Source organism: Manis javanica, chromosome 16 (assembly GCF_040802235.1).
Source record: "Manis javanica isolate MJ-LG chromosome 16, MJ_LKY, whole genome shotgun sequence".
Classification (NCBI taxonomy): Eukaryota; Metazoa; Chordata; class Mammalia; order Pholidota; family Manidae; genus Manis; species Manis javanica.
Window position 1 is genome coordinate 23,060,550 of NC_133171.1, and position 26,659 is coordinate 23,087,208.

Genomic DNA, 26,659 nt, shown 5'->3' on the forward strand with positions numbered 1-26,659 from the left:
CGTTCAATGAACATTGTAGTTTTTTTGCCATAATATGCAAATACTGGCTTTACCTCTTTTCTTTAATAAATCATCTGCCATCCTTGCCAAATACCCCTTGACATCATCTTTGAAGCGACTGTCAATTTATTTCAGTTGATAAGCTTGTCCCCAGTAAGCTGGGTACTTCTATATCAGAAAAGAAGCAAGAGAGAATGTCTCACACACGTCCAGATACTTCCGCAAGTCAATCTCAGTAGAAACGATGCAGTTACAGCACATTCACACTTCATCTGGCTGAGTCTTATGTAGTTACCCTGTGAGATGATTTTCTGGATACTAAGTCAATTGAACAAATATTCAAAACATTCAAAGATGTGACAAGTACCAAATGATTTCACTCATCTGTGGAGTATAAGAACAAAGAAAAAGCTGAAGCAATGAAACAGCGGCAGACTCACAGAACCCAAGAATGGACTAACAGTTACCAAAGGGAAAGGGACTGGGGAGGATGGGTGGGTAGGGAGGGATAAGGGGGAAAAATGGGCATTACAGTTAGCACATACAATGTAGTGGGTGGGTGGCACGGGAAGGCAGTATAACACAGAGAGAAGACAAGTAGTGATTCTGTAGCATCTTACTACACTGATGGACAGTGACTGTAATGGGGTATGTGGGGGGAACTTGATAATGGGGGGAGTCTAGTAACCATAATGTTGTTCAAGTAATTGTACATTAATGATACCAAAATTAAAAAATAATAATAATAATAAAATATTATTAGATGTGTCTGACCTGTAGTATGTGCTCAATAAATATTTGTAGAATAAATGAATTAATGTTGCTTTTAGATTCTTCATTCTTCATTCTGAGATTTGTGTTTGTGTGCGTGTTTAAGGGGAGTTTGCGCAGCATTTCATTTGTTTTCCTTGCTAACAGTGATCTTCCTGCAATCATCACATGTAATGTTTTTACATTTCTTACTTAAGTAATACCACATATATGTGTTATGAAGTGTTCAAAGTATATTAGTTTACGTATATTGTAAATGTTAATAGATGTTATGACTGTTCAAAATACATTAGTTTTCCAACTAGGGGAAAGATACCACTGGACTACTGACCTGTATAAGTTTTATATTTCTCTTCACTTAAACAGCTGATGCTGTGGCCAATCACAGCAATAACGTTATGTGGTGACAGGCCAACAGCACTTGCAGATTTGTCATGAATATAATCATCAAAGCACTATGTTGTACATTTGAAACATAATATCGCATGACAGCTATTCTTCAATAACAAAAACAAGTTTTATGAGGAGGGAATTTGGACACACAGACAACAGGTGGACACAGGCCCACAGGAAGGACCAAGCAGGCACAGGGCGAGAAGGCGGTTATCTGCAAGCCGGGAGGGAGGCCTCCGGAGAAACTGAACCTGCCAACACTTAATACTATTATAAATCTTAAAATGCGGCTGAATAATTTAACCTTTTCTCGGTGATTCATGTCCACCTTTAACAACATCAATAAATGCAAGGTTTCAAGGCTCAGGGACATGCCCTCGAGGGTTCTCAAGTTGGGATGATGAATTGTTTTTTATATTAAACAAGCACAGAAAGCCCTTTAATTATTTTGTTTCAATTGTATGGGGTATTTTTTTCTGTTCTCTCCATCATTGTCAGATTGTTAATATTCCACCTTTGGATCTGTCCCTGTTGACACCTGCTGGCCCATTTCACTTTTCTAAACAGCTGTGTCTTGTCTGCTTTCAGTTAGTACACAGGATGATTATGTGCAAAATTAGAGTAAATAAATAGACTCAGAGCGAAGGCCCATGAATAAAATACTTGGCTGTCGTACGTTTATTTTTTAAAAGTACTAACTGTTGTTCATATTATCTGGGGTTGCCAGATGGCTGTGGCCATGTGTCCTATTTTACTGATGTAGATGCGGTGAACATCGAGAAGACCCATTCTGATCCTTGGGGTAAGTGTCACACACATGGGTCGCCTCTATGCTGGCGGGTTGCTTCCTGCTCCCAGACCCACTCCCGCTCCCTCCCCTCTAGTCACCGATAGATTTGAAGGTTCACAGTGGCAGGGGCACCGGAAGAACTGGTGGAGGGTAAGTCCGTGATCTGCTCGCACACCACTCAACTCCGCTTTACATGGCACTTTTTCAGGTTGTACAGCCACTCTCTACACGGGCCCAGTTCTTCCCAGTTCCCGGTTCTGATGGCACCACCAGAACCAGTGGTATCAGCTTCCTCTTATCGTTACTCCCTGGGCTGCCTCACCGTTCTGCCTGGTTCTCCAACCCTTCCATTACCCTGTAAGTACCTCCCTGTATTAAATTCCCTCTGTTGGAAATACCTAGAGAGAATGCCTGCGTGGACCCTGACAGCAAGAACCCCTCTGCCTGCTCGGCCCCTTCCTCAGCTCCACGAGGGGCCACCCCTTAGCGCCTACAGCATGCAGTGACTTGCAGGGAGAAAGCCTTCTTAAAAATCCATTGTTAGACACAATAAAGAGTCTCAGCCTATCATAACAACTAAGTCGGAATACAATGAAGAAGTGATGAGTGGGCTAAAAGATTTAATGCTGCAAAACAGGCTTATTTACAAAATGGTTCTTACCAAAAACTAATTTTAAAAACAAAATATTGAGTGAACATAAAATACCACATATCCATAGATATCAATATGTATTATAACAAGGTAGTCTTCACGTCGCTTTTAAGAAGTTATAAGCGAAATGGTAAAGCCTGATACACACTAATGTACTATAATCAGTTTCTTACCTGTCTGTGTGACTACTATGTCACAGCTATGGTTCTGAAGAATGTACTTTCAAATAGGATCTTATTATTTTAAAATTGTGATACATTTTACCTGTAGCCTAGATCAGAGTTGAATTATATTATAAATTTGCATATGTTGAGATCCTCAATTGACTATTTTAGGTATACCATAGCATTTTTAATCAAGATAAAACCCTCTGTACAACTACTGCAAAACTCAATGAAAATTCTGCTAAGTAAAGAATATTTCAACTCTACATTTTGTTTTAAAATGTGTATTTCAGCCCAAATATTTTTGTAGGAAATCTTCCCTCTGTTCAAAGTTCCTCTCTTCAACAAATATTTTTGTCATACACAACTTCCCAACATCTTATCTCTACTTATGATTCTTTTCAAAGTATCACCAAGTTTAGATGCTGTAAAACTGTAAGCTTTCTTGATTTCATTCAATTAGGCACAGAATCTACATCTTTCTGACTATAAATAGATGCTCCATCAAAGGACTTCCCACAACCAAGATGTCTAAATACAACTTTAGAATTTCAAAATTAAACCTTTTATACAATCTGTACTCTCATGTTTATTTGTCAAATTTTTCCACCTACTTTTTTTAGGTAGAGATTCAGTGCCTTCCTGTTTATATGTTTAGTGTCAATAATCACAATTTCCTGAAAGTATTAAGAAGTTGAAGTTTTAATACCTTACTTATTGAATATTTCCCACTGATTTTGAGCAAAATGAAAAAGTATTTACAAGACTCATTTATAAAATGTTTTAATACCATTATTGGACACTTACATTGATTAGTAAAGTGTTTTGTAGAAATCAAATATTTTAAAAATTTGATATTACATGGACAAAAAAAAGAGAAAGCATGTTCCACTATGCCATAATATTTTTTATAGTTCAGTTACTTTGTTCATATCTAAAAATATTTTTAAGTTTTGTCAACTATACTGTTAATTTTACCAGTAGATGATTGCAGTTTATTTGGGTGTAATTATAAGTTACGTGCTCAGAAAAGTGAATTCCAAGTTCATTTTCAGTCTTAATTTAACAACAACATTACTTTTACCACTATGCTGCAAACCCATCAAAATGTGTCCTATCACCACCTCAAAAACAAATACATTTATCTTTAATGTTGAATTTTCTACCAAATTTATAACAGCAATCCCAATATTGTGAAATGATTCATCCTCAACAAAAATCAACAAATATATCTGATTTTGTGTCTAGGAAGAACACTATGAACCATTATGAGAAATACCTGATTTTCTATTTAATTTCCATTTTCCTTTCTATTGATTTCTATTCTAAAGATGTGGATATAAAGCCAGCATCATTTAAACATTGTGAAGCTATGCCTCTGCTGATGAAACCAAATGCAATGGCAACTGTAAACATGCTCATAAAAATCTGGAATCAGAAAAAGCAAATCAAAACAGGACAACTGTCATTTGATCTAAATGAAAAGTCATGTTTCACAGACTGACGTGTAAATGTATCTTCTGTGACTGCATGTATTAAATTATTGCCTGTTTGCATAATCCTCTTACAATCGATCCTAATATTTTGAGTAGAAGCTGATGCATCCTTGGTGTGAAAGTGCATCTCTGTCTTCTGGTCTTATGTGATCATAAAGTATCACTAGAGTCCCTGTGATGGATGTAAATATTTACAGATAGAAAGTACAAATTACACAATCATCAACTCTCTTGAGAATCAGAAATTCAGACTTTAATAATTAATTACACATGCTCTTTCATTTTTTAATTTGTTGCTGCCAAATGAGTACATTGAAAAAGAAAATGCTTATTTTATGATCATCGGTATGGTTCTAATGCATTTGGCTTCATCAGCGGAGGTAGAACTTCACAAATGTTTAAAGGATGCTGGTTTTATATCCAAATCATTAGAACAGAAGTCAATAGAAATGGAAATAGAAGTCAAATAGAAAATCAGGTATTTCTCATAATGGTTCATATTGTTCTTCTAAAACATGGAATCAAATACACCTGGATATTGAAAAGTAAAATAAATACATATTTGTATATCTGCACCTTAATGATACATGACAGCCTCAGTAGCAAGTACGCTCGGATTGTTCTATGTTCTAGGAAAGGGCTTCTCAGTCTTTAGCTTCTGCAAGAATTTTGTGTACTGAAATGTATGTTTAAACTACATATTTATGTTATACATACAAACTCAGGCTATAATTTTGCATATTCCCAGCTGCTTCTACCAGCTGAGAACTGCTGACCACAGCTGTCGGAGGAGCCTCAGCTCAGGTCCTGGCCCAATGGCTAGGACACCAAACGGCCAGCTAGGACAGTGGAAGGTGGATTTCTGCCCCCATCATCTAGATCATCGTAGGTGCATAGCCAGTCTTCTTTGCAGTTCCTTTGTCTGCAGAACGGATATCTTCTCCTGTACCAGATGTGTAGGGTCAGTAGCCTAGATGGTGCCAAGACTAGAGGTCATACACTCAAGAACTGCCCCGTGAGGAGTGAGGCTGATGTTCAGAACGTGTTGGTGCTGCAGGTGCAGCTAACAAAATAGCAACAATTGAATTTAGAGAAAGCCTTAAAACTCTGCCATGGATGAATTTTTGTTTTGTTTTTATGAACTGTCCCTTTTTTGAGTTTTTTAATTCCTTCTAACCACCTAAAATTCTAATGAGTCACTAAAATTTCAGTACAAGTTGGGGAGTAAAATACCTCCAGCCTTGGAGTAAGGAAAGTTGAAGAAGAACGGAAAAACAAGAATGTGAAATAAGAGAAGAAACTAGGACTAAAACTGCAGGGAGAGAGGGAGAGAGAGAGCAGGTGGCAATTCCCTCACCAGTGTGCACTGATTAATAATTTGATTATACAGCCAGCATGTATAAACATTTACCATGGGTTTTTCCAAACTTTTATCAAAGACTAGCTTCACAAATGAAAGAACATATTTATGATGGATGACTTCAATTCTTTTCAAAGGGAAATTGTTTTCTCAGGGTTTAGGCAATTATTCATTGCAAAAATAGCAGGAGATGTAAATAGTAGCAGCTGGATGTAAACTGAGACCCCGAACAGGAAAATGGAGATGATATTTTTCACACTGCCAAAATTAAAATGCAACCATTTTTCAGTAAAACAAAAGCTAAATCATGGCAGTCTGACATGTACATAAATGATCATTGACCCCAGTGACTAAGTTACAAAGCAATGTTAATGTGGGCAACCAAAAAAGTCTTAACTGCACACACGGCTTGGTGCCTCTCTTTGGGAAAAGGAATTCACACACAACAGACCTCAACTCAACGTCAGGAAGGAGGCATTAGTGTGTTTCTTATCCAGAAACATCCCTCACAAAATAAGTCATTAGAATAAGAAAAGTTGGCAGATGCTTTGGAAATCTTAGTGGCTCTGATAATTCTCCAAATATTGTATTTCTACAAAATAAATTTAAAATAAAGTCTACAAAAAATACAGAAAATCACCTTTTTACCCCAAATCGTGCAGACGCAGAGAACTGTCGGGAGGAGCACGCCCCCGGCCTGCCCGGCGTCCCGCCCCGCCTCGCCCCCCATGGCTCTGGGTTCAGGGAAGCGCCCGCAGGTTTCATGCGCTGACAGCCGCCACTCGGTAGCTTTTTATAAAACCCCCGATTTCTCACACTCTCCTGCCATTTGTTTTCACGGCTGGAGGGAGGCCACGGCAGGGGCAGGGCGGGCGGCCCTCGGGATGCGCATGCCGGCCTCCCCGCAGCCCCCCTGCCCGCCGGCCCGCGCTACCCCCAGGTGGGTGGGCGCCCCTGCCCCCTTTTCATTCTCAGCGACCCCCAGCAGGTTCCCTGCAACTCCAGGACCGGGTCCCGAACACTGGTCTCCAGCCACAGCACGTCAACGATACCAGATACTCGTGTACTTTAAACTATCTCGGGAGGCCAGATTCATCCTCTTGATTCTTTCAAATCCAATTGTTTTTTAATAGAAATTGCCTTTTTTTCTGATTATAAAATGATTATTGGCTGATTGTAACAACTTGGGTTATAAAAAGGACCAAAGAAGGAGCAGCGGTAACCCGGGTCCTCCCCGGAGCAGCCCCGCGTCTCCCCGCGAGGACACCCCCGGCCCCAGCCCACGAACACAGCCGAGCGCAAGAACATGGCTCTCGAGCATCTTATGGCTTCCCCAGTGAGTGTAAAACTGATGTTTGCACTTAGTTTGTTAAGTGTACGATAGCATTATGTCTAAAAACAATGTCCATACCTCAATTCAGAAAGACTCTCATGCTAAAAAATTCTAACCGTCCCCTGAGCTTTCAGGGAGCTATTACCTTCGCTGGGGGAGGGTCTTGCCTCTGTGTTGACGGCCAGGAAGGTGGTTGCTGAAGGTCAGGGTGCTGCGGCCATTTCCTAAAATAAGACAATGAAATTCGCTGTGTTGATTGACGCTTCTGTGCACCAACAATTTCTCTGTAGCACGTGATGCTGGTCGGTAACATTTTATCCACAGAACTTCTCGAAACTGGAGTCCGTCCTCTCAAACCTGCTGCCGCTTTATCAGCTAAGTTTATGTCAAATTCTAAATCCTCTTGCATTTTCAGCACTTCCCGGAACCTTCACCAGGAGCGGACCCCATCTTGAGAAGAGCTCGCTCACCCTCATCCGCAGGCAGCAGCCCCCCCAGGCACAGGTCCATCCCGTCTGCAGGCCCCACTTCTGACTCTAGGTCTCCTGCTATTTCTGTCATGTGCTGTGTCCCACAACAGTCAGAACACACACAATACTGTCAATTAAATTCACATCATACATGACCACGGTTCATGGTGCCCTCCAAGATTACAATAATAACATCAGAGATCACTGATCACCATAACAGATATAATCATGAAAAAGTCTGAAATATTGCAAGCGTCACCAAACATGTGACAGACATGAAGTGGGCACATGCTGTTGGAAAATGGCACTAACAGACTTGCTCAAAGCAGGGTTGCCACAAATGTTCAAGTTCTAAAATCTCAGCTCCTGCGGAAGGAGATCAAGCGGAGCCCAGCACAGTGAGGACGCAGCGGCCGGACGGCGCCAGGAAGCCCCAGCTGTGAGACCGCATCAGCGGGAGGGAGGCAGGCCGGTGGGACGGGTGGGGGCTGAGGGTCGCGCTGACCTGCCCGCGCCGCCCAGAGGGAGCCCTTCCAGGCCGTGTTCTCGGCAGCTCGAGTGCCCACGCTCCGCCTTGGTGGGCACCTTCCCAAGGGCGGTCGTCCCTGGGGGCCACATCTCAGGGCCTTCGTAGGGAAGGAGGGGCCTGGAGTGTCAGAAGGTGTTCTCTATGTGAAAGGATGTGGGAAGGTGGTGACCGCAAGCAAGCACAAGCGGCAGGAGAAGAGCTGGACTCCGGGCAAGGCACTAACGGGTGCAGGCAGCGGGGCGGTGGGGGGGGAAGGGGCCAGGCCGAGGCGGGTGGCCCGGGAGCTCCTTGCTTCCTCATCACGTCCCCGTCTCAGCACAAGCCTTTAGGCGGCTGTAGATAGCTCCACTTTTCCTTGAAGTACTTTCCGTTCTTCTCCTTGCTTCAAAGTGGGATTTGCAATGTTTTCAAAGTATGATATAAAATATGAATATAATAAAGCACATAAACTATAAGGGTGGACCTCAACTCATTGCACTGCAACAAAGTAAACAGTCCTTATACCCATTACACGAATCAAAATATGGAAGCCCCAACACCTCCCTCCTGCTGTCGGCCTGGCATTACCCTGCTCGGAGTCAACGCCCGTTCTCATGTCTACCAGACGCAAGGCTTTTGCTTGTGTTTGAGCCCTGAAGAGGTGGAACCCTGCGGCGTTGCTCTTCTGGGTCTGACTCAGGATGAATGGCCCAGATTCCTCCGTGCAGTATGTGTTTCCCATCACTGTGCTGTGTTCTGTCGTGTGAACGTAGCACAACTTGTGTCTCCCGCTTAGCTGCGTGTGGGCCTGAAGGCCTATGCCTGAGCATTTTCTGTCACCTAGCAGCAGCTCAGACCCCACTCAGACCCCACCTCGCAGCCGGTCTCCGGTGCCCTCTGTGACCCCACTGGAGCTGTCTTTACTGAAATGATGTAAGGTCAGCCATCCCCGCCCCCCTTCCCTTCAGACCTCCCCTCCCACAGGGAGGGCTCCCCTCCAGGTTGGAACCTACCTACCAAAACTTTCAGAACATAAACCACATAAAGCCAGGAAAAAGGCCTATAGTCTGCCTCTCCCATCCCCTCCTCTGCCAAGCAGTGCTGGAAAAGGAGAATCCTGGGCAGAGCACGCCCACCTCCGGCGTGCTATGACTGCCAAGCTCTTAGGCCTTCAGGTCAGTCATCCACAGGCTCTGTCAGATAATCACACGATGTTATATGGCCCCCCAAGGAGGGGAAGTGGGACGGGGCCTGCTGCACACGCCCCCAGCCCTTGGCCATACCACACTGGGGGGATGCCTCACCCGGGGAGGAGAAGAGCGGGCATACTCGCGCTCAGGACTGGTGGAGATGTCAGCCTTTTTTCTGGTGATTTTTAGTGAGTTTGTAGGACACGGTTAGAAACTTGCTCTCATGTCCCCATTTATCCTGGAAGCTTGAATTCATTTTAGATCCAATGTCTAAACCAACATTACAGCAGGTGGAAAATAAATAGTGTAGTGATAATGAGAAATTAATAATCAAATCATGTTCCCTTAGAACAAAGTGCCACAGCCCTTCTGAGGAGGAGACGGTCCAACTGTCTCTAAGTTTATACACACAAGTAGGCAACAGACAAACAAGTGGAGCCCCTTCTTACCCACTTAGCCATGAGCCCTCTCTCCATTTAGAGGCCCATTTAAGATAATACACATGCTTGTATATTGAAAAGAAAACCTAGGTCAAGTCTCCAGACTAATTCCTACAATAAGCATTGAGGACCTGGGGGCTCTGATCCTGCAGGAAGAGCTGATGGGAGACAGGAGCGGAGGCACTCAGCCCTGACTCAGGGAAACGGAGGCGCATCCCACCCTCACCGCCACCACCCCAACATGGCAAAGAGGTTCAGAATGCTAGCTGGGACAGACAAGGCAAATGGCTTTGTCCTAAAACAGGAGTGGGGTGGCAAGTCTCACAAGGCAAGTGAAAACCTGCCTAGGTTTCCAAAGTAAGATTTGGAGCCCTTGGGAAGGAAGCTTACATTTCCTCCCTAGGAAGGTTCTAAACGAAAGGACCTCAAGGTCACACGTGGCTAAGCCTCTCACGTACTCTCAATGACCCGTGAAGGTGCCAGATAGGTTACCTCAGGAGAGGTGTTTTTATTAACGTGGTTAACGGACTAGATAGAAATTCTTCTTTGGTTTCATCATTTGCCTCTTCCAGATGCAAACATCAAACCTAATTTGCCCTAAGATACATTTAGACAAGAAAAACACCTTTACTTCCTAAAGAAAGAGAGCTTTAACACTGCTCTGTCTCCCAGCTCAAAATCTCCTCAGCTTGAGCTAAAACATTCGTGGCATTCGTTCCTTTTTCCTTCATGCTGCACACTCACGAAGGTTTCATTACATGATGCTGAAATAGTGCAAAGCATTGTTTGTCCAGGGAGCTAGGAAAATTATACATTTTGATCACAGTGTATGTGAATGTCATGGTGATTGTAGGCCTGTAGTGGCTGTCCCGTGAGCAACCTCTGATGGTAAGAATATCCCTCAGTGGTATCTGCAGCTACTCATTAGTGCAAACCCAGCATAACCTTGGGGGTTCTGACATTTCTGAAGTATTTAGGGCTTTTTTCAGGGTCTTTCACTGCAGTATATGTGAATTCCTTCAGAATATACATCACAGTTAGGTTTTCAATAACAACCACCTCATTCTAGCATTTGGGCAATGACAGTAAGATTTATTAATTTATCCTCTGATTATGTCATTTGTGAGAATCCCTAACTCTGTGAGGAGATGGCTTTCCCTTCACCTATAGTTGATACTTGGGTTGCTGAATGTGTTTCTTTTCATGTAAGTAAATTTTTGTAAATATCTGCATAGGAAAATTCACCAGACACAATGTTAAGCACTATTAAACATTGTCATTTCTTCCAGATATATCTGTGAACACCTGTTACTGCTCTGACTTTTCAGGAGCTAAATTATTTGTTGAACTATAAACATAACTGTCTGGGGAGCACTACACTTAGTTCAAACCATAAACATTTTCCTGGGGAATCTGACCCAGCAAGAAAGAAATGTTACAAACTTTTATTTCTAAATCGTGTGTCATTTCAAGGCATCTCAGATTTAGATTCCAACATCACATTTACAACTAAAATGCTTAGACATGACACATGATTAACTGTGCATTTTACCTCCAGCTTCCAGAACGCCTTTGCCTGATGGGTGGGAAAGGGATCTTGGGTGCCAGGGGGCAGCAATGCCGGAAGGGAAGAGCCTGCTGGAGCCCTGGAGCCCACTGGCTGCCACAGCATCTCCTGCTCTCACAGCACCAGAGAAGCAAGCAATGGAATGACACACTTCAACTGTGTCTCTAGAATAAAGAAAGCCCAAAGCTTAGTTTCATTTTTATTATTGATGAGACACTCTGCTAAAATGATGCCTATTCACAATCGCTTTTTAAAGATGAATAGAAGGACACAGACAAGTTGAGTGACAGGACCAAAGTGATGGCCTCTCTCCAGCTCTCGGCTCACCAGGACAGCAGGTGACTTCGGTGGGGTCCTTATTTGCAGTGTGTCTTTCCCATTCTACTTTTCATGGGGCACAAAGGAGTTTGAAAGGTAGAAGCTAACTCACAGGACATGAAAGGGCCTGATATGAGCCGGGGGACAAGGGATACAAGCGCAGGGCGAGCGCAGCGCCTCCTCTGAGCTCACACGAGCGGCGGGCCGCAGGTCACGGGCACTGCGTGCGCAGCAGGAAGTGTGCACTTGATCGGGACGCCACACACAGGAGGGAGTCATGAGATAAGAGCCATTAGATGCCACTTGCTTCTGTATCCCAGAGCAGCGGAGCAGCAGCCTATCATAAAACTTTACTTTCCATTCCAAAGTTTTTCTGAAGCAAGAAGATGACAGTGTTTTGAAAGGGAAAGACTCAGAAATAGAAATCTCTATTTTACAGAAACAGAAACCTCTCCTTTACAGAAATCTCTATTTTCCAAAAATTTAGAAAATCTCAGAAACAGAAATCTCTGCTTTACAGAAACAAGTTCCTAGGTAGAGTCAGTCATTCTGCCAAGGAAATAGACTCCTTGCCACCCCAAGATTCTTACCATAAGAACATGTACACCATCCCTCCTACCATACAGACAAAAAACAGAGCAAATCTGAGCAAGCTAAGAACGGGCTGCTCACTAATCACATGCGCTCACCTCATCTCAGTTTGGCAAAGCCCATGGGAAAGAGAAACTTCTCTGCTATAGAAAACGTAAATCCCATGAGAAATCTGAGTAGCCGGCTGGACCCTGGGATTCACCCTCGGCCCGTCCAGGAGGCTGGCACCCACACGCTCCTCTCCAGAACCCACGGAGTAAGGGGGCGCATTTCCCCAAAGGAGAGAGAGCTGCCGTCTCCGGAAGATGGGCAAGGGCTTCTGGCCAAACAGAAACCAAGCAGTGCCCTCCACGAGGGACAAGGGAGATACGGGCACCAGTGGAAGGAAACAGCATTAAGTAAGACCTGACTTCTCCTATGCATTTGCATCTTTTAAATAGTTAAAAATTTTAGTGATGATTCCAACTCCAAAGATAAACAGAATAAAATCCATGTTATGCCTGCTTAAAAAAGCTTCCAGAAAAAAATGATGCCTTTCAGGATGCCCTCCAAGATGAGGCGCACAGCCTCTCTGAGCCCCGGGTGGGGGCAGGCAGTGGGTTCCGCAGCCACTCGCTGGGTGAGGCTGAGCCCTGACCTGCTGTGAACGTGAACTGGCCCTGGAGACTGAGGATGACTAGCTCACGGAGGTGCTGGTTAGTCAGCGTCCGCACCCAGAATGGACATGATACTCGGGCCGGCAGGACACAGCCAGAGCCCAAAGGGAATTCTGCTCTTGGGCAGAAATCTATCATATCTTTCCTCCAGCCTTGCCCAATTCTGTCAGTGGCAGCTGTTCTCAAGAGTATTTTGTAGCAACACACTCTATTCACTTTTTTCCCAAACAAAATTTTACTGAGAAGCTCATTATATATAAATAAGCGTGAGCGTGTTTGGGTGGAGGGTGGTGGGGAGGGGGCAATGTCCCGGCCCCACTTCCTGCTGCCTCTGGCCCTGCAGCTTGTGCCTGGAAGGCTGGCAGCGAGATTCCGGACAGCTGCTGGCCTGTCGCAGCCCCGTGGTCAGGCAGCCCGTGCGCGCCCTCCGGGAGCCTCCGGGCTCTGACACGCCCTTCCCAGCAGCGGTTCGAACCCGGCCTCCCCTCTCTGGGCTCAGGATGCCCTCTTTGCTTCCTTCCAACTGTCTACAATCCTGCGAGTCATTCATTTTTTAACGGTCCACATGGAATTGGTGATCTAAGAAGCAGGGAACAGTTTGAGAGCCATAATCTCAGTACCTCTGGAGAAAAATCTGAATAGGAAAACATAATCAGACACAAAATCCAGTGTGGTGTATCTGCCTGGAAAAAGCAGGTCCTTCTGGGGCAAACCTCACTCAGAAGTTCCTGCATTCAGAGGCAGGTTGACTGAGAAGCTCATGAAGCCTCACTTAGCTGAAGCCTTCACAAGGCCCCTGGCAGTTCCCTTGCAACCTATTCAGCTCATCACTGGTTTTCAAAACTTTTCAGAATTTAGATATTTTAACACCAATTGGTTAGGCTGCAGTCCCTTTGCACACTGACTTCCCCTACAACATGAAACTCCCAGAATTGGGTAGCAATGGAATACCTGTGGGCATTTTAGAATCTGGCTAAGGGAAAGCAGAGTTGAGGGTATATTTCCTTGGGTCTGATGTATGCATGTCTCACAGGTTTTTCCATGTACAGTAGAGGTGTTGCTGGCTCGGTCATCACTGAAATGAAACTGTGTGTCCAGAGATCATACGCGTATCAACATGCCCTGTGGTTCCCAGCACAGGATATTTGTGAGCATAGAGAAGAAATAAGGTTCGAAATATAAGGAGCAGGAATCTAGGATGCGGAGAATTCTTCTAATTATCAAATACGCAGATTGTTGGGACAGACTTGATTTCGATCAGAATGGAAGTTCTGTTCCTTCAGGAATATTCTCAGTAATGTGGCATGTGTAATCATCAGTACACCATAATGTTTTATAGGAATCTCTCAAAATAGAATTTATTAGAATTCCTGTATTTATGTTACACAGCCCAAGAACAGGCCTACAGATGGTTGAGTGCAGCTCATTGTGAAGTCTCATGCTGACTGCACTGCAACTATCACTGATAAAAAACAAATTTTAGTCAGTCACAGTAGGAAAAAGTTAAATTGTCTTTCTGTAGTCTGTATAGAGAAATATAAAATCATTTTCCTATACTGAGGTAATCAAAGAGCATTCAACTAAATATGCAGGGCTATTATTACAGAGCTTTGTGAGGCAGTTAATAAATATATGATTGTAGGTTATTTTCTAGATTTTTGAATATTTATAGAATATTTAGGCCTTTAAAAATTTTGAATTGTTGTTTTTTTCTTATTCCATGTAAATGTTCACATTTATACCTAACTTCATATTTTATATTTTGAATTCTTTTTATTAAAGAGCATCTCCAACAATGATATAATCTTCAGGCAAGACAAAACTAGGATCCAACCCTGCATGTAATAAAAAACTTAGAGGAATCTCTTAAAATACAAAGTAAAACATAGAGGTATTCTGCCTGCATACTATCAGTTACATGTGCTGCACACAGAGAAAGCTCATTATTCCCAGGGAATAAATATACAAAAACAAAAAAATGAATGAAAAATGAATTTTAAAATTATCCAGCTTAAATCTATTGACAAATTATACCAATCCAAGAGTCAATCAATTATACCTTATTTTCCTGAACTTTCTCTACCAGGTTACCCTTTTTCAAAGAGAGTTTGTTATTAAAGGAGAGATGCAAAAATAAAATCCATTTGAAGGTTCTCTAGAATTCCAGGCACTTAGACAAGGTAAAAAGCATACTAAGGCGTGTCACTCACTGGAAGGTTGTCAGCAGTGTAACAGCAAAAGATGTCCCATCTGGGGGCAAGTGAGGTGGCTGTCCTGAATGATTCCCAAAATCATGAAAAATGAATGGGACCATCAGAGTAGAAATTAATCCTTAAAGTTGCACTCCAATTCTGCATCTATAAAGATCAGGAAAACACAAGTTGAGATAGCTATTAGTGCTTATTCTCTTCAGGTAGAAGCCCAAACTGCATAATAAAATTTAATAGCAAATATAACAATCAGGACTATAATATTAGAATAGAACAGTGGTTGTTATTGGTAAAACATAACAATCTCCTGTGAAGGAGTCACCATACAAATAAAATGGTGCGAGGGCATAAGGCTACTACTGGTAAAAAAAAAAAAAAAAAGGAAGGAAGGAAAGAAGGGAAGGGAAGGGAAGGGAAAGAAGCAAGAAAAGGAAGTCGGTCCAGTCGGGACGTGACAAGAGGCAGTGGTGGAGAGAAAGGAGTGAGGGAATGACAGGGAGGGGACAGCATCGCTGAATACCGGCAGGTTGTCTGCCATGCAGTAAGAGTTTTGCATCCCTTGGAAGCATTTTACAGTCATTATTATAACCTGGATGATCATTATTATAAGAACCATTTTACAGAATAAAAGTTGCAGCCCAGAGAATTAAAAAAACTCACACAAGAACACAGATCTGTGAGCCATGAAGCCTGAATTCACCACCTGCCATGCCCGAGCCCACAGCCCATCTCCCCTCTCAAAGCCTGGACCCGTCACAGATGGGGCTGCAGGCAGAATGCCTATTGTACAGGTTGGCTAGACATCGTAACAGCAGTACTACTGATAATGAATGCAGCGCATGGTGTGCATGCGCACACGCGCGCGCACACACACACACACACACACACACACACACACACTAGCACTTACTACATGCAGCACAGAACCCTAAGCATAGACTGCCTTATTTAACCCTCCTAACCGTTGCTTGGGAAGTACCACTATTTCCACCTGAGCAACGAGGACGTCTGTAGCCTGGAATTCTCCTGTCTGTCCATTCGTCCTAAAGCCTATGCTGTCAGTAACATAGAGAATAAAACAGTAGGTAGCAACCCCAAGTCTTAATAGAAAACAACATATAATAAATTCTGTTATTTAGTTATAGAAAACATTTACAGATTTCATAACACTTAACCACTTGCTTATTTATGCTTAAAATATTGTTTTATTGTTTGATTCCAGAACTTATTATATATACAAAGGTAGTTAATATATACATAAATTATCATATTTCACTGACTCTAGAATAATTTTTACAGTTGAATATTTATGAAATGTTGAAGTATCTTAACCCACTAATATAAACATTTAATGGAGTGTTTCTCTTCATTCTTTTGTTAAATAAATGTGAAAAAATATATCTGAGATGGCTCATATTATGAACTACATTTTAGTATCAAGGAAATCCAGCATTAAAAAGCACCATAAAAGCATTACTTACAAAAATTTGCTTTAGAAGGAAAAATAATGTAAAATTTCAATCATCAAATAAAAGTCAATATATTTGGATTTTTCTGGAAAGCTACCACAGAGTAGTATCTAGCACAGCCCTGGAAGGTCCTTGCAGTTGTTAATACAAAAATAATAGTTATTTGCACAGTTCTATGAAAGTTTACTTCAATATTAGTGTGCATGAATTTTTCTAAAGGTCAAACAAATCAAAAAAAGGGGAAACCACAAAATAATGCAAATTTTAAATGCAGTCTGAAAGTTTAGGTTTAGTTAGGAATAATTCTTTCTCTCTATAAATTCATCTGAAATCAGTACTCTAGTGCTTGTACTATATCCCTTTTCCCACCGGCAGCATTTCAAGCCAAAGGCGTTGAAAGAATTGATTCAGTCAGCATTGTGGAGAAAGTCCTAGTATTTTGGTTAACAACAATATATAGTTTTCCATTACCAAAGAAAGCCTTTGCTTCTAAGGTTTCTCCTTGAAACTGTAGGACTTAATAGGAATATATCTGATCCTTGGCAGAGTGAACTACACCTATCATTCTCAGAACATGAAGTACTTGAGTACTACCTCTAATCCATTTCACATAGATGCTAAAAATAAAAGGCTCTCTCTTTTCAGTAAAATTGAGGTCTTTAATGTGGATATGAGCTTTTCCAATGGAACACTACAGATTAAATATATGCATTTATCACCAACCCTTCTTAAAACTCTACTACAATTATAATAAAGGAATAAATAAGATACTAATATATAAAGACAATGAGAAAGAGAAGAGTATATCTCAGATTACAAGAGATTTAACAAAATTTTAGAAGCAGGAGAGCTAACTACACAGAACAGAGAAGCAGAGAAAGATGCTACTTAGGAGTTCATGGGTGTGGAAGCCAAGAAATCAGAAAATGCACATCTCAGGATCCTGGGAAGTTTCCAGATTTGGAGGTGCAGGGGTACAAGAATTAGAGCTCTCCCTGGAAGCGGGAATGCTGTGCCGTCTCCGAATGGAGGGAGTGGCTGCAGATCGTCACAGGGGGCAGCTGGCCCCTGGATCACTTGGGCAGAGCCAAGCAGTTGTTCTCCACCTGGGGAGGCTTGTCCACTGACTCTCTAGGGATCAACTGCGCCTCTTGACTCAACACACTAGGCAGAGCCAAGGGGAGGTGCTGGAACCCAAAACTGGGAATGTGAGCAGAAGATCACATATGATGAGTAAGACCCACTGAGGCTCCCAGACCCCTGGCTTACATCTCCAGGGTTGAAGTTGAGTATATGCTCTTAGGACAAGAGACAACGCCCACAGATATTGATTACTGTGGACCCCTTACTGCAATCCCTGACTGATCGGTGAGATCCAGACTCAACAAGTATGTAAACTCAGCGAGAGTTACAGTCTGAATTTTACAGGGTTTCACTTTGAAATATAAAAAGACGGCTAAGAATCACCTGACAGTTGCAAAAAGATTATATAATTAAATGCAGATACCAAAACAAATAACCAGAGACAAGAGAGACTATGCTGAGATTTAAAAAAACATGAAATATATAATTTGTAATATTATGCATATAATTTATAATCTATATAAACACATATGCACACAGATAATTATATATACTGCATCTATGAACTAGTAATATTTCAAATCCAGTATGATTAATCTACTGCATACCGTATCTACTTAAAGGTGATGCTATCTAAAAAGAAGCATTCCAGAATATAAGAATTCTTAGATATCAAAAATATGATTACATAAATAATTTCAATTCAGTGAAGTTGTTAAAATGTCTCAAAAAGTTTTTTTAAAGATGTGAGAATGAACATAAGAGAAGAAATGAGAATATTTGTGGCAATCTACAATATTCAGTATCAAATTAAAAGGAATTCAGTCTGGGAAAATATCATTTGTAGGGTAAAAATTCTCAAATAAAAAACACAAACAATTTTTCTAGATGTGAAATATAAGAGACCACCAAATGCCAGGCAAAATAGATGAATAAATACTGTCTTCACTAAGTAACAGCATCAAAAGTTTGAGAACCCCAGAGAAAATTAGAAGGCTATGAAGAAAAAATTTTAAATACAAAGGCTAAGAATTCACACATCACCTCACTTCTCAGTATCAACCATGGAAGCTTAAAATAATAAAGCCTTCAAAATCCTTCAGCTCAATGATTCTCAACCCAGTGTTCTATACCCAGCCAGATTATCAGTTAATTTTGAGGGAAAGACAAAGACATTTTCAAATATACAAGTTCTCAAAACTTTGCTCTATTATATCATTTTTTAATGAGCTACTAGATGATGGGAGTGCCAGCACAGGCCGTCAGTAAACCAAGAAGAGGAAATGGAGCAAACGGGGAATCCCACAGAGAACGGAAGCAAAGGGAACAATTCTAGGAGAACAGCCATGCGACTGCTGTTCTCACTGCAGTATGGAGAGAAGGGGCTCCAGGACGGACCCTTTCAGGAAAAGAATAGAACTCATGTATTGTATATGGCTTTGAATGTATTGGAATATTTACAGTTACATTGGAGAAGTTGTGGGTGGGGAGTTTATAGGTGGATTACCAAGAGATGTATTAAAAATACAACTTTAAATGGTGCAAAAATGAACTTCAGAGAATTGCACCACAAAGAATAAGAAATTTATATACAAAGCATACTTTAACCAGCTGAGTAATAATGCTTATTGGCCATCATAGTAGATGCACTGCATATTCACCCAGAAACTTTGATACAACCGTTTCAGGAGGATGGAGGAAGGAAGAGTTTGTGTGAGAGGACATTCGTACAAAAAGTCAGCAAAGCTATCCAGAAGTGCAACATGATTATGAAACAGCAGTAGAGGCTGTTACTCCAAAATACGAAGATAAAAGCAGAAGAGACTCTTGCCTTTGGTGACACAATCTCAGAATTAGAAGGGGTGGGAAAGTGGATGACTATTTCTGTTATAAAATAAGTCTTACAATGTTTTTGACTTTGTAAAACATCGACAGGTTTTACTTTCATAAAGATTAACTTAGGAAGTTAAAATACCTAAGTGTACATGGAAGTAGGACTGTTTCATAAGCAGTCACGCCTCGTTCATACTCCCATTTTCCTACCCAGTGCGAGAGGCAAGGCCACTTCCTGTCTAACCTTCCATTCACCACAATGCCTGCAAGCGGGTGAGCCGCTCTCCCTGACCCCCCGTCACCGCCCCCAGGCCGTTTCTCTGCTGTTCCTCAAAGCTGCAGATCCGTGGATACCAATTTCTTCCAGCAATAACTGCCCGCTTCTCTCTGCTGTTTTAATCTACGCGCCTCTCTGCCATCACTCTTCATTACTGAAGACTTTCGCTCCCACCTGACTCTTTCACCCTTAAAATATGTGCATTTTATTGTATGTAAATTGTGCCTCAATAGAGTTGATTAAAATTTTGTAAAAGGGAGAGAGTTAGTGTCACACGCTTCCAGGGCCTATGAAATCATTGGTCAAGGTGACAATTCTGGGGGCATGAGGGACAGTGGAGCAGTTTGGTGTGAAGTTCAGCACTGTAGCCCAATTCAATGTGAAGAATCGCAGGAAAATAACAAGGAGAAACAACCAGATTTCTAGCCCTATATCTAGAGATTTCATGAGCACTGCCAACACACTGTCAACCTCACACACACGCACAGAAGGGGGAGCTGAGAGGTGCCACAGACGGGCTTGAGGAGTGACAGCGCCTGTGCGCTTCGCTCCTAAGGCTGCTGGCCGGTGGAGTCCAGCTGAGAAAACATGATGTGACATAAAGAAACTAAGAAACACTAAGCTAGATGGGGTGAGCTTAAAAACCAGCTTGAACACTGAACTAAGGCTGCACATATGTGGGTATTATGCAGACACTAGGGAATAAAAATGAAATAGTAATGCTATTTTGCATTAAATGTTTGAAATTATCCTTGAAACCAAGTGCAGCCTGCATAGCAATATGGATAAAATTGTCACTCTCTGAGAGATGATGTTTCGTGCTGTCTCATGGTTTCTATGCTTCTATCCAATGAAAAATGCAGTAGATTACTTTCTGGATGTTTACCACACCGTGAACCCCATTCTAAATGTTGCCCTGGGGTTCCTATTACTACGCACTCTCTCTGTCCGGTGTAGACCTCTCAGGCCAGAGCAGCTGGACACGAATGCCTCCTGAACCTGTCAGACCAGTCAGACCAGTCAGCTGAGGGTGGGATGGGGACACAGACACTATGGCTGAAGACATCTTAGCCAGAGCTGGTGTAGTGGCCACACAGAATACTGGTCTGCAGAGAGAAATGAATGAAATACGTGCACAGAGATGGGACTTCAACTGAGAGGAAAGGAAGAGGATGGCCTGTTTTTTTCCTTCCTGAAACCTAATACACTTCCTGTCTGAGGCGCCCATGAAATATCAGTTTGTAATGATAACTTCTGCTCTTTTGTTTAAACTGCTTTGAGTAAATTGCACTTATTTGCAGCCAAAATAGCCTTAGGGACAACAGAAATTAATACGAGAAAGGAAATTACAATTAAATTCACATTTTAAAAAATGCACAATGGGGTGAACTGAAGTGGACACCGCTGGGCAGCAGTGAGGACCCCTCCACGGAGGAGCGGGGACCCGCAGCTTCAGTCTGACGACAGCAGAACAATCCAGCTATCGCTGCTGCCCTGACAATTCAGATCACATTTCCACAGAAAGTGAAGCTCCAAGTGATGTGAAAGTCAGAATATGCAGATTACAACTTGTGAAACAGCAACAGAAGGAAATTTGAGACAGGAATTTACTCTCTGGAGATTGAGAGGAAGGCAGGGCTAGAATGCTAAAATTGCCATGTTACAGATCACGAAATTAATGTGGTTTGCCCAAATATAAATTCTGAATTACTGAATGATCATATATCTGCAACTTAAGGCTCATGTCCTGATTGGGGGTAAAAAAAAAAAAAAAAAAAAAAAAACAGCAGTATCCTAACATTTAGAAAAGTAATATGCGTGAGTAGCTAGGGGGCAGAAGGGAGCCATCCGCCACGGGCCCTTCAGGAACGTCCGCACTGTGCACTGCACGCCAGCTGCAGCCTAGCTAATAAGCAACACCTTACAGGAGAACCTAGACCCGTGCCTTGGGAAGGGCACACACGAGTAAGCTGAAGACATGTGCCCTGCTGCCCATTAGCTTTCTTCCAGGCCTTCAAACTAAGGCAGATGATATGGAGCCCAGAACCCAGGAAGGGGTCCTGGTAGGAGTGGCAGGTCCAGCTCTGACCAGTCAGCCCGGCGAGCCCGTGAGACAGCGCGACATGCCAAGTCTTCCGGCCTGGCTTTACCCAAACCAAGCAACATCAACAAGCATTTCACCAAAGTCTACGATTACAGAAAAAAGACAAAGAAAAGGGAAAAACTAAAACAAAAAACCTCTTGACCTGATCAACAGAACATGAATGCTTGAAATGAAATAGGAAACAACATGAGGGGTTTTTTAAGGCATGACTACAAAGGGCACTGGCACAGCCAGACTAGATTCCCACAGCCCATGTGCAGGACCCCGAGGGGACCTGCCTAATGCCCCCTTCGGAGGCTCTGCAGGACATCACACCGGTGCAGAGGCCGGAGCAGCTGTAATGTAAACCGTGGAGCCCCCTCTGCTGCGCAGGAGCCGTGCCTGCAGCCCCAGCAGCCCGTGGAAGTCCTGGTGGCCCCCCTCAGGTAACATCAGCCTTCTCTTGGGTCCCTAAGTGTCCGAGAGGAAGGAAATTCTGACATCACAGTGTGATGAGACACAACATACAGTGACATTAAATAAGGTACTGCTTATTCAATTCTATTTTACTTCTCAAAAGGTCAAAACTTTAAATTTTTGTGTCCAGATAAATACTAAAAACGGAGAAGCATTCTGAGGGCCATCTCCCATCACAGGGACTCATCAGTACCCTCTCGGGTTGACACCCCACCAAACATTTCAGCCACATTAGGGCTCTGACCTTCTCGTGTCAGCCACTGGCCACAGGAGGTGCAAACGCTAAAGGCCAGCGGCCGGTAAAGGCAGAGAAACAAGCAGACAAGCAGAGCCGCGGGGCCTCTCAGACGGCGGGGCGCGATCGGGGGCAGGCGTTCTGCAGAGCATTGTGGAGAGAAAAAGAACTCCCTGGCAAGGCCCTGATAAAGACTCAAATTCAAATGAATCCTGAGCAACGACCCAGGCAGAGAAATCTTATGCGAACTGCAGTTACAGCCTAGCTTCCTGGAGAGGAATGAATGAAATGGATGAAAATATCATGCAACAGGAACAGAATGGCTGGCAGAGGATGGCCCCAGAACCTGAAGAAACCTGAAAATTAAATGTGAGCAAAACTTCCTTATTCCTAATGATCTTCACTTATTCCATTACAAGAAAATAAATGAAGCGTGTGACAGCAGCCACTTCTGAGAATCTGTAAGGACAGAATACAGAGTAAACAAACACCGCTACATGTAGCTCTGGTTTCATGGAGAGAAGATATTCTTGTCTTTGCTTTATAAAACACTGACTTTAACAACTCCATAGATTAGTCTACGTTCTGAACCTTCGAGGAGACTAAATAGGAGAGCAAGTAAATTCAGTTTAACAAGGCTTGCTGTCTGGACAGGCAATAAATCACTTGAAAACAAAATTTCCATTAAAAATGGATCTTCGCTTAGATAAATATGCCAATAACATTGTTCTGGATTTTATGACCAGTTCAGTAAGACAAGGAAAGGTTATCTGATATATTGGGGTGTAAATACCAGGAAGGAGGAGACAATATTATTATATCTGTAGGAAATGCTGCTGAAATATTTCTGGGCTATGATTTGGCACTATAGGAAAAAATTTAAAATACACATTATCTTTGAGGCAACCATTCCAGTTCAAGAAATTTACTCAAAGCAGATAACCAGCAGATCTTTTATGTGAAAGATATTTATCATTGCTTTATTTCTCTGGTTAAAAAGGAGAGAGAAACACTTTATGGCCCAAACCATGGAATTAGATAATTCATAGTAAACTTATAAAATGAGATGGAAGATATCATAATATAATTGATCATGTGGACTTGATTAACCTAATTACCAATTGGCTGGGAGGGGCATCTGGCTGTGGCCCCAGCATTGTGGCCGGCCCGGGCTCAGGGTGCCTGGGAAGAAGTCTCACCTGCCCTGACCTGATACAGTTTGGGTAGCAAGACACACAGGCAGTTAAGTAGGTCAAGGCAGCCACAGCGCGACGACCGTCAGATGGCTCAGGAGGGACCTGTGCACCACGCAGGGTACTCAGCCCTCATCCTGGGCTCCCTGGAGTGGAGGAAATCCCTGTGCCCAGCAGCTATACCCCGGGCCATCGAGTCACACTGTGGGACTTCAAGCCAGGCCACCTGGCATTGTTGATGCACGGGCTTCTTGCTACAGGTGATGCGCCATCCTGTTTGGGTGTGCGGGGAACCCTGGGCTGCCTTCAGCGCCTCTGCTGTGGGGCACGGGTTCCTCTAACCAGCTCCTCCCTCTTCAGCTGCCAGTTTTGTGTTGTCTCACTTCTTTGTGCTCTGATTTTTGGTCTTTTAGCATAATGTAACACCTCTTAGAGGTATTAATACACTTTCTAGATGGTAGTAACAATGCATGCCTTCTAGAGATACCTGAGGATCGAGCCAGGCGATACGCATGCCTGGTCCCTTGCACACAGGACCATCATCATCGCTGTGACCAACGTCAGCCGCGTTATCATTAGAACGACACAATACGATTGTATGTGGTAAATGCCAGAAAATGTGTTATTTTTCTATGTAACAGATCAAGTTATAAAACTGTTCACAAATGGAGAAAAAGTAACCGATTGTTGAATCTGCTCTTCTTTGTGCTCATATTGCAAATTGTAAGTTTAAAACTAGATCGACTTTAGAAGTTACCTACAAATACCAATCTGAAACTATGGTTAGATAATGTAGAAGTTATGCACGTGCATGTGTAAATACACAGATGTCATGCACACTCACAAATATACAGTAGGAAAATAAATAGGTCAGCTCTTTAATCAAGAGCAATTACGCTTCATGTGATTTGGGACAACTTTCTTTTTTTTTACGTTACCTAAGTAGTTCCCAGATTTTTAAATTGTTAGAAATCAAGTTTAAAACAGAAAAAATAAAATAGAGTATTAAAAAACAAATTGAAAGCTTTTCCTATGGGAAGTTTTGCATAAATAATGACTTGAAAATACAACTCAGCCCCTAGGTCCTTATACTTAAATGAAGAAATTAGAGCATTTCAAATAATGTTGGTTATTTGAGGAAGTTGGAAAATTAGGCATTCAGAAACTTATGAAGTAAAGTGAAGTTGTGGGTCCCAGCTTAGGTGGGACTCCAGCAAGTTCACCACATGCTCAGCCTCAGTAAACTTGGAAGCGCCAGAGACCGTGCCTTGTGAAGCCGCCACCAGGCTTCACGTACCAGATGCAGTCATGCTGGACGACTTTCATTATAAATTAACACACTGATCAAAGGAAAAGATCTGACACTGAGAGGGAAGATCAGAACAGATGAAATTCCTGTTGTGGCTGCTCAAAACAAAGGAAAATAAAAGAATCTCAAGAGTGAGGGAAAAAGAATAAGGTTGGCAGAATCTCAACAAGCAAATTAAGGCTCTGAAGGCGTCTTTGTCGCCTGGTTCAACTTTCTGATCTACAACAGATCTTAAAGGGCTCCCTGGAGTAAGGGGAATAATCTCTTTCATGAAAACTTGGCTGAAAATTTGTTTTCTTCAAATGAGAAAGCTAACAAAGATGACTGTCATTCTCTCAAGCAATGCAAAAACTAGCAGTATTCACATGGTTGTGGAGAAAAATTCATATTCTCGACTAAGTAATGAAAGCACACAGTCCCACATGAATTTATCTGAACACTCTCAACTATTAGAGTCTTTTCCAGACCCATGTGTGCTGCTCTTGGCTGTAACAGCTGACCAAACAGGCAGTCCAGCTTCAGAGAGGGAACTTGTTTCTAAAGGATAAAAGTATTAGTTACAAAAGTAATCCTGACCAACAAGAAAAACTTTCTACACAGAGCAGCAGATGAAACAATAACCCTTTACTTCAATTCTGACTGTCCCAGAGAAAAAGCATTTTTAACTTACAGCAGGAGAGATACATCACTCCAACATTTTCACTACAAGTAATAAAATATCAGGAGAAAAATGCCATAAGCAAGAAGTAAAATTCCTCATCTCTCCCAATAAGGACCCCAGGTAGGTGGGTCATACCGCATGGAATAAACTCCCTTCCCTACCCATTATGTATGGAGCTCTTATTTTAACTGTTGCTAAGTACACTTATATTCATTTAAGCTCTTTGGAACATCCACGTAATATTTCCCAACCACCAACTACATAACCATTTCCTGCGTGACAGCAAAGAAAAATCGAATCAGTGCCACAGCAACACAAAGGAAAAAAAGTTTGACAGAAACATTTTAACATTCTAAGTATCCTGAATTTTATGAACAGAAACACCCTACCTACATTTGCTAATAATTTGACCAAATTGGGGCCTTTTTTAAAATTATGCCCTCCTATTGTATCTCCAGGGGGAAAATCCTTGGGCAAAATACCTTTGAAACCAAAATTAGTCAAAGGGAGAAATAAAGTTAAGAAACCCGTTTATTTCTTACAAGCAGTCGTCCCACCTCTCTCTTGAGCCGCCGCCGCAGAAGAGGGCTCCACCCCACCTCTCCAGTCCAGATAAACCCTCTCACGCCGTTGTAATTACCTACTGATATGTAGATGCACTAAAACTCTCCACCCCTTGGGAACACCTATTGATATGCAGATATACTAAAGCCAGGCTAGAGATTCTGGAAATACTGCTGTCAAATATGTATATATTTAGCTGTCAAATATGTATATATGTACTGGTTGTCATTAAAAGTCAGAGTTGGTCCACATCAAATTGTGAGCTAATGTTTTCATCTCCACCAAGCCAGACCTCAACATGCCCATGCGTGCGCCCAGCCCGCACTTTCTACCTGCCTCCCGTAAGGGTCTCTTTGGTGGCCCATCTGCTTTACGCTTGCTCCTCTCTCAGCAGGAAAAATAATTTCACCATGTAATCAGATCTGTCACTTCGTGGGTTTGAATTCCAAGATCTGTCCCTTTCCCAGCTGTGAGACCACCAGCAAGTCACTTCACTTTCTTGGCCTCTGTTTCGTCATCTACAAAGTAAGTGCGTTGAGCCTCCTTCCGTCACAGAATTATTTTGT

At 42.4% G+C, this 26,659-nt stretch overlaps 1 long non-coding RNA gene across 1 annotated transcript in view; it reads right to left on the reverse strand.

The window, feature by feature from the left end:
- The window catches only part of LOC140846761 (uncharacterized), a 32,235-nt gene extending 6,131 nt beyond the window's left edge, over positions 1–26,104 (reverse strand). The window contains exons 1-3 of the long non-coding RNA XR_012126156.1: positions 26,072–26,104; positions 14,910–15,056; positions 7,105–7,183 (exon numbers count right to left, since the gene is read on the reverse strand). This is a non-coding gene — a long non-coding RNA (uncharacterized lncRNA). The remainder of the gene's footprint in view (positions 1–7,104; positions 7,184–14,909; positions 15,057–26,071) is intronic.
- Positions 26,105–26,659: the final 555 nt, after the last annotated feature.